Raw genomic sequence first — 8180 nt, 5'->3', positions numbered from 1 at the left:
TGAGAAATGACGAACTTTTTTTAGAACAAAAACAGTCTGGGGAAGGACATAGCCTCATTTCCAATAGAACATGAAAAAAAGAGAGAAAGAGAGAGAGAGAGAGAGATTGAAAGCTCACAAGCTATGTCACCAAGATGCGGGATGCGGGTGCAGACGCGGGTGCGGATGCCTGTGTCGGTACGGCGCATTTTAAAAAATTTAGGTGCGGCGGTGCGGCAAGAATATTTATTATTATTATTAATTTATAATAGTAACAAAGACTAATATATATGACAAAATTATCTATAAATCACAAAATTATTAAATATCCAAATAAAAATTGCAATTTTCCCCTTCCTTTCTTTCTTAATAAGGAGGTTAGGTTCGGGGTTGGAGGGATGGGGTGAAGTGCTCCGTTGTTCACTAACGAGGGTATTCCTATAAGTCGTCTATAAGGATTTTGGCTTTGGGTTGGTTTAATTGGATCGGGATTCAAATTCAGACCCAAGCTCTATGGCTCGAGAGGAAGCCCGACGGGTTCCCCTTCCTCATCTTCCTCTTCCCCGTCTTCCTCTCTATCTCCCTCTTCATTGCCCTCTTGCACGGGTGAGCATCGACACAGGTGAGCATCTTCCTCTTCCCTGTCTTCCTCTCTATCTCCATCTTCGTTGCCCTCTTCCAAGTGAGCATCGACAAAGGTGAGCATCTATTTCCCCCTCACTGGAGCCCTCTCTGTCTGCACATCTCTTCCTCCCGCACTCCTCACTCGCCCTCTCTTCCTCTTGCGTTCAGTCCCCCTCACCCTTTGCTCTCCCTTTCCCCCAAATCGTTTCCCCCAATGCCCCAGAGCGTTTCCCCAAATCACCCAAATCGTTTCCCCAAATCATGTCCCTTTCTCCCGCACTCCTCACTCGCCTTCTCTTCCTCTCGCATTCCACCCCTTACTCTCTCCTTCTCCCTACCGCCCTCTCTCGTTACCGGTGCGATTTGGGTGTGAGCTCATGAGCAGGTGCGGCTTGGGTGCAAATCTAGGTCGCACCCGCACCCGAATCAGCGCCCGCATCGCGTCGACATGGGTGCGGGTCCATTTTTGCTGCATCCTGGTGACATTTGCTCACAAGAAATAAAAGGAGAGGATTAATACCCTGGCCTTCCAAGTAATAATGAAGGCGCCTTGTTTTCCTGCCTGAAAGTCACAACAGAAGAAATATATTGTCTGGAAGAAAGAAGGAGGCTACAAAAGAGCAACCAAGAATTTGCATAAGCAGATTGACTTTCCTCTTGATGCAAAGAAGTGAAGTCAATTTCTTTTGTTACAATATTTTAAGACCAACAGTGCTTACCCCTTAAATTCCAATGTCCCTATGTCTAACCAATACAGACCCACCAACTACATGTCAATCTCTAAAAGCCTCCTTACTCGCATTTATTTGTGAAACAGAGAACAATTTGTATAATCTTGACTTACATATTGCACAAGGTCCAGGTTGATTGAAGGAAGAATTCCTTTCAGTAGACACGATCTCAAAAAAGTAAAACCCCAAAGCTGAAAGACATCAGCTTGATGGAGAACTACCTTGCATCGCACGTTAGAAACTCGACCCTTTCACACTCTCTTACCGCACCAAGAGAATTTTATCAAAATAAGAGAAAGAGAGAAAGAACACATAAAGATTTTAAGTGGTTTGAAGACAACGTTTTCCTACATCCATGGCAGCCACCCAGAGCAGTTTTCACTATCACGAAAAATTATAAAGTACAAGCCAAATCGGTGCCCTCATAAACATATGATTTGGGCAAAACCTGCAAAGGGAAGGCTATCAAGTATGGATCAGGCTCCACACTCAAACAATCTCTCACTTTGAGACTGATTTAGTATTCAAGCCTTGCACTCATCCTTCAAATCGCCTCTGTGGCACCTCTTCTACAATTAACCTTAGAGGCCAAATGAGGTCATACATAGCCTCAATTTTTTAGCAATCACAGACTTTGTCAACATGTCTACTCGATTCTCTACTCCACAAATCTTCTCAAGTGACAACACATTACCTTCCAACAAGTCATGAATAAAGTGATACTTCAGCTGTATATGTTTTGTCATTGCCTAGAACACAAGATTTTTTGCTCAATGAATAGTACTTTGGCTATCACAGAAAAGAACACTTCCACCTATTTTTCTGTCCAACTCCTTAAAGGGTTCTTCAGCCAAATAACATCTTTACTTGCTTCTGTAATGGCAACATATTCTGCCTTAGTGGTAGATACTGCAACGATCTTCTGAAATTTATATAACCAACTAGCACATGTTTCACCAAAACTGTAGGCATATCCAGTAGCACTCGTTCTATTGTCAATGTCACCTCCTAAATCTACATCCACATGTCTTGTAAAGATAAATCATTTTTTCTGAAGCAAAATGACAACCCTGAAGTTCCCTTCAAATATCTCAAGATCAGCTTAACAGCTTCCATATGCTTTCCACCCTGATTGGACATGTATCTACTCATTGCTGCCACTACATGTGCAATGTTTGGCCTAGTGCAAACCGTAGCAGACTTCCTACGGCAGATGGATAAGGGATCTTGGACATAGCTTCGTGATCTTCTTGTGTCTTGGGTGATAAGTCCTTTGAAATTTGAAAATGACATGACAAGGGAGGGGTGACAGCTTTTTCATCTTGCATTTTGAACATGTACAAGATTTTCTCAATATAAGTTTCTTGAGATAATTTTAAAGTACTTGTCTTTATGTCTCTCATTATTCTTATTCCAAGAATTTGTTTCGCAGCACATCAGTCCTTCATTGCAAATTCCTTGATAACTGTTGTTTTGACATATTGATCTCATGTAGATTAGAACCTGCAACAAACATATCATTCACATACAAGAGCAAAATAATATAGGAACTATCAAGTCTCTTAAAGTAACAATAATGATTCATATCACATCTCTTTAATTCATTTCTTTTTGTGAAGCTATCAAACTTATTATATCACTGCCTTGGTGCATGTTTCAACCAAACTCTTTTCCAATTTGCATACAAGACTTTCTTGTTTATGTACCTAAAAGTCTTATGGTTGCATCATGTAGATGTCTTCCACCATCATCATAAATATTTTTTAGTGTCATTTTAATGTGAATAAACCCATCATCATAAATATTTTTGCGAGCACTTCCTTGCCCGGAGAACATCATCTTCAATTTCATTGCCACTGATGACTATAGCGAGAAGGCCGAGCTCCACCACCTAGGTGCGGAAACATGGAGATAGTTGTGTGGCAGAATTCGTGCTTCCACCTATCAGCAATGGTGACAATAAAATGGAAGACGATGTTGTCCGGGCAAGGGAGTGCTTGACAATAGAGATGATCTCGACCATGGAATAGTAATAGTGATATCATCAAGTGTCATTGCGATGTATATCAACCCATCTTCATAGTTATTGCCAGGAATCCCCTGCCTGGAGAACGTTGTCTTCCATTTCGTCTCTACCTACGACTATAGCGAGAAGGCGGAGCTCCATTGCCCAAGTGGGAAAATGTGTGCAACAAAGTTCGTGATTCTCATTGTCATCTTCGGTGGTAATGAAATGGAAGGCGATGTTGTCTGGGCAAAGTAGTGGACGATGGAGAAGATCTAAATCATGGATCTGCAATGGTGATGTTGTTGAGTGTCATTGCAATGTGAATCAACCCATCATCATAGATATTTTTGCAAGCACTCTCTTGCCTGGACAACATCATCTTCCATTTCATTGCCACTAATGACTATGCCGAGAAGGCCGAGCTCCACCACCTAGGTGGGGAAACATGGAGATAGTTGTGCGGCCAAGTTCATGCTTCTCACTATCAGCGTCGGTGTCAATAAAATGGAATATGACGTTGTCCGATCAAGGGATTGCTTGACAATAAAGATGTTCTCGACAATGGAATAGTAATGCTGATGTTATTGAGTATCATTTTGATGCACATCGACCCATCATCATAGGTATCACCAGGAATCCCCTACCCGGAGAGCGTTGTCTTCCATTTGATCGTCACCTATGATTATAGCGAGAAGGCCGAGCTCCATCACCTTAGTGGGAAAATGTGTGCAACAGAGTTTGTCATTCTCACTATCATCTTCGGCGGCAATGAAAAGGAAGACGATATTGTTCAGGCGAATGAGTGGATGATGGAGAGAATCTCAGTCATGGTGCCACATGGTTATGTAGTTGAGTGTCATTTTAATGTGAATCAACCCACCATCATAAATATTTTTGCGACCACTCCCTTGCCCGAAGAACATCATCTTCCATTTCATTGCCGTTGATGACTATAGCGAGAAGGCTGAACTCCACCACCAAGGTGGGGAAACATGGAGATAGTTGTGTGGCAAAGTTCATGCTTCTTCCTATTAGCATCGGTGACAATGAAATGGAAGATGATGTTGTCGGAACAAGGGATTGCTTGACAGTGGAGATGTTCTCGACCATGGAATAGTAATGGTTATATCATTGAGTGTCATTTTGATGTGCATCAACCCATCATCATAGATATCACCAGGAATCCCCTGCCCGGAGAACGTCATCTTCCATTTCATCGTCTCCTATGATTATAGCAAGAAGGCCGAGCTCCATTGCCTAGGTGGGAAAATGTCCGCAACAGAGTTCGTCAATTTCGCTTTCATCTTCAGTGACAATCGAATGGAAGACGATGTTGTTTGGGCGAAGGAGTGGACACTGGTGAGGATCTCAGTCATGTAGCCACGATGGTGATACTGTTGAGTGTCATTTTAATGTGAATCAACCCATCATCATAAATATTTTTGTGAGCACACCCTTGCCCGGAGAACATCATCTTCCATTTCATTACCACTGATGACTATTGTGAGCAGGCCAAGCTCCACCACCTAGGTGGGGAAACATGGGTATAGTTCGGTGGCAAAGTTCGTGCTTCTCGCTATCTGCATCATTGACAATAAAATGGAAGATGATGTTGTCCAAGAAAGGGATTGCTTGTCAATAGAGATGTTCTCGACCATGGAATAGTAATGGTGATGTCATTGAGTATCATTTTGATGTGCATCAACCTATCATCATAGATATCACCAGGAATCCCCTGCCGAGAGAACGTCATCTTCCATTTCATCGTCTCTTATGACTACAATGAAAAGGTCGAGCTCCATTGCCTAAGTGGGAAAATGTCTACAACAGAGTTCGTCGTTTTCACTATCATTTTCGGTGACAATGGAATGGAAGACGATGTTGTTTGGGCGAAGGAGTGGACGATGGAGAGGATCTTAGTCATGGATCTGCGATCATGATGTTGTTGGGTCTCATTTTAATGTGAATCAACCCATCATCATAAATATTTTGGTGAGCATACCGTTGCCCGGAAAACATCTTCTATTTCATTGCCACTGATGACTATAGCGAGAAGGCCGAGCTCCACCACCTAGGTGGGGAAACAAGGAGATAGTTGTGTGCAAAGTTTGTGCTTCTCACTATAAGCATCAGTGACAATAAAATGGAAGACGATGTTGTCTGGGCAAGGGAGTGCTTGACAATAGAGATGATCTCGACCATGGAATAGTAACAGTGATACCATTGAGTGTCATTTCATGTGCATCAACCCATCATCATAGATATAGCCTGGAATCCCTTGCCCAGTGAACATTGTCTTCCATTTCATCAGCACCTATGATTATAGCGAGAAGGCCGAGCAATATTGCCTATGTGGGAAAATGTGTGCAACAAAGTTCGTTATTCTCGCTATCATCTTCGGTGGCAATGAAATGGAACACGATGTTGTGGGGGCAAAGAAGTGGACGATGGAGAGGATCTCAATCACCGATCTGGGATGGTGATGTTGTTGAGTGTCATTGCAATGTGAATCAACCCATCATCATAGATATTTTTGAGAGCACTCCCTTGCCCGGAGAACATCATCTTCCATTTCGTTGGCACTAATGACTATAGTGAGAAGACCGATCTCCACCACCTAGGTGGGGAAACATGGAGATAGTTGTCTGGCAATGTTCGTGCTCCTTGCTATCAGCATCAATGACAATAAAATGGAAGATGACGTTGTCCGAGCAAGGGATTGCTTGAGATGTTATGGACCATGGAATAGTAATGGTGATATCATTGAGTGTCATTTTGATGTCAAGAGTAAAGTGACATAGTTACATGGGAAAATGTAGCTTGGCCTTCCAATTTTCTCTAAACATCTTATACATATATATATATATATATAGTGTCCTTCAAACACTACTATCACAGAGGTTAAAATTTTAAATATACTGGTAAAGTTGTATTGAATTCACTTGGCAATTCAAAGCCACTGAATATGGATCCAGATTTTACAGGTCCAATCTCGAGAGACCATTATCGCCCTGTCCGAACCGTTCATTAGCTCAATCCACAGAGAAGCCTTCCTGGACCAGGAAGGCCACCTCAATTCCTCAGCTTAAAAACCAGAGCGGCCCCTCTCCATTTCTTCTGGTCATCGTTCTTCTTCTTCCTTTCGACGCCATTGTTCTATGGCAACTATCTCTCTCCCCTCCTCCGTTCCTCCATCTGCTCCTTGGCCCAACAGACGGAGGCAGACGGAGGAACGGAGCAGGGGAGAGAGGTAGTTGCCATAGAACAATGGCGTCGAAAGGAAGAAGAAGAACGATGACCAGAAGAAATGGAGAGGGGCCGCTCTGGTTTTTAAGTTGAGGAGTTGAGGTGGCCTTCCTGGTCCAGGAAGGCTTCTCTGTGGATTGAGCTAATGAACGGTTCGGACAGGGCGATAATGGTCTCTCGAAATTGGACCTGTAAAATCTGGATCCATATTCAGTGGCTTTGAATTGCCAAGTGAATTCAATACAACTTTACCTGTATATTTAAAATTTTAATCTCTGTGATAGTAGTGTTTGAAGGACACTATATATATATATATATAAAATGTTTAGAGAAAATTGGAAGGCCGAGCAACATTGTCTCCATTGATCGTCACCTATGATTATAGCGAGAAAGCCGAGCTACATTGCCTCGGTGGGAAAATGTGTGCAACAAGGTTCGTCATTCTCGCTATCATCTTCGGTGGCAATGAAATGGAAGATGACATTGTGCGCGCAAAGGAGTGGACGGTGGAGAGGATTTTAGTCATGGAGATGTGATGGTGATGTTGTTGAGTGTCATTGCAATATGAATCAACCCGTCAATAAACTTGTGAGGCACCCTTTTTGAAATCCAAAAAAGCTATTTCTGGCTTACAAAAAAAGGGAATTTTGGAGCCAACATCGCTAAGGGCTTATACTTTCCCAAAGTTGGCAAGAGTAAAGTGACACAGTTACATGGGGCGTCAGAAGTGTCAAAGGAAAATAGTTATGTCTATGAGAATTTTTTTAAAAAAAACAAAGAAGTAGTGTTTGCAAAGCAAATGGATCCTCTTCCTTATGTCTAAACTTCAAGAATCCGATGTTTTGGATTGAAGTAAAATCTTGAAAAAGATGTCACCTTGGAAGCTACAGCCCCTGTTTCAAAAATTCTCATTTCAAATAGCCCAATTATAAAAGAGAGTACACAAATAAAATCACAGTAAAAGTCACATATCAAGCAAAAGGCAATATACAGATAAATCTTTAGGAAAACAAGTGAAAAAAAATATTTTAGGACACAGGGATCTGTCCTTCAACAAACAAATTTAAAGAAAAACTATGTGTGTACATGAATAACACCAGAAAACAACATTTTGGGCAACACTAGACACATAAGTAAAAGAGCTCATTTCTCGATGTATCAATAACTTGGATGGCAATTGTAGCTTTTAATATTATTCTTGACATTGGATGCCATCATAACATTTAGCTCTACCAGATGTAGGTTCCAATCGGATACAAATATCTAAGTTTTCCAAACTTAAGTTCGTGCTTTATTTGAGAGGATATAATAGGTGGAAATACCCCATGTATGCACTATTGTTTGAAAACTTGGATGTCCTAGGCATAAAATTGGAGATATAGTAATAATTCAAATTTGGAAGTTACATAAGTAAAAAAAGTGTGTGTCTTGATGCCGTCCATAATAAACATGGAAATTTTAGGTTTCATTTTTAATATTGGCATTCAATGCCTTTTAAATTGGCACCAACGGTTGTGTATTCCAGTCTCAATGTATGAATTAAAGTTTTCCTAATTGTAGCTTGTGTTTTATCTGGGGGAGTAGAGTTGCTA

The sequence above is a fragment of the Nymphaea colorata genome, chromosome 14 (assembly GCF_008831285.2).
Source record: "Nymphaea colorata isolate Beijing-Zhang1983 chromosome 14, ASM883128v2, whole genome shotgun sequence".
Taxonomy (NCBI): Eukaryota; Viridiplantae; Streptophyta; class Magnoliopsida; order Nymphaeales; family Nymphaeaceae; genus Nymphaea; species Nymphaea colorata.
This window is presented reverse-complemented; position numbering follows the sequence as displayed.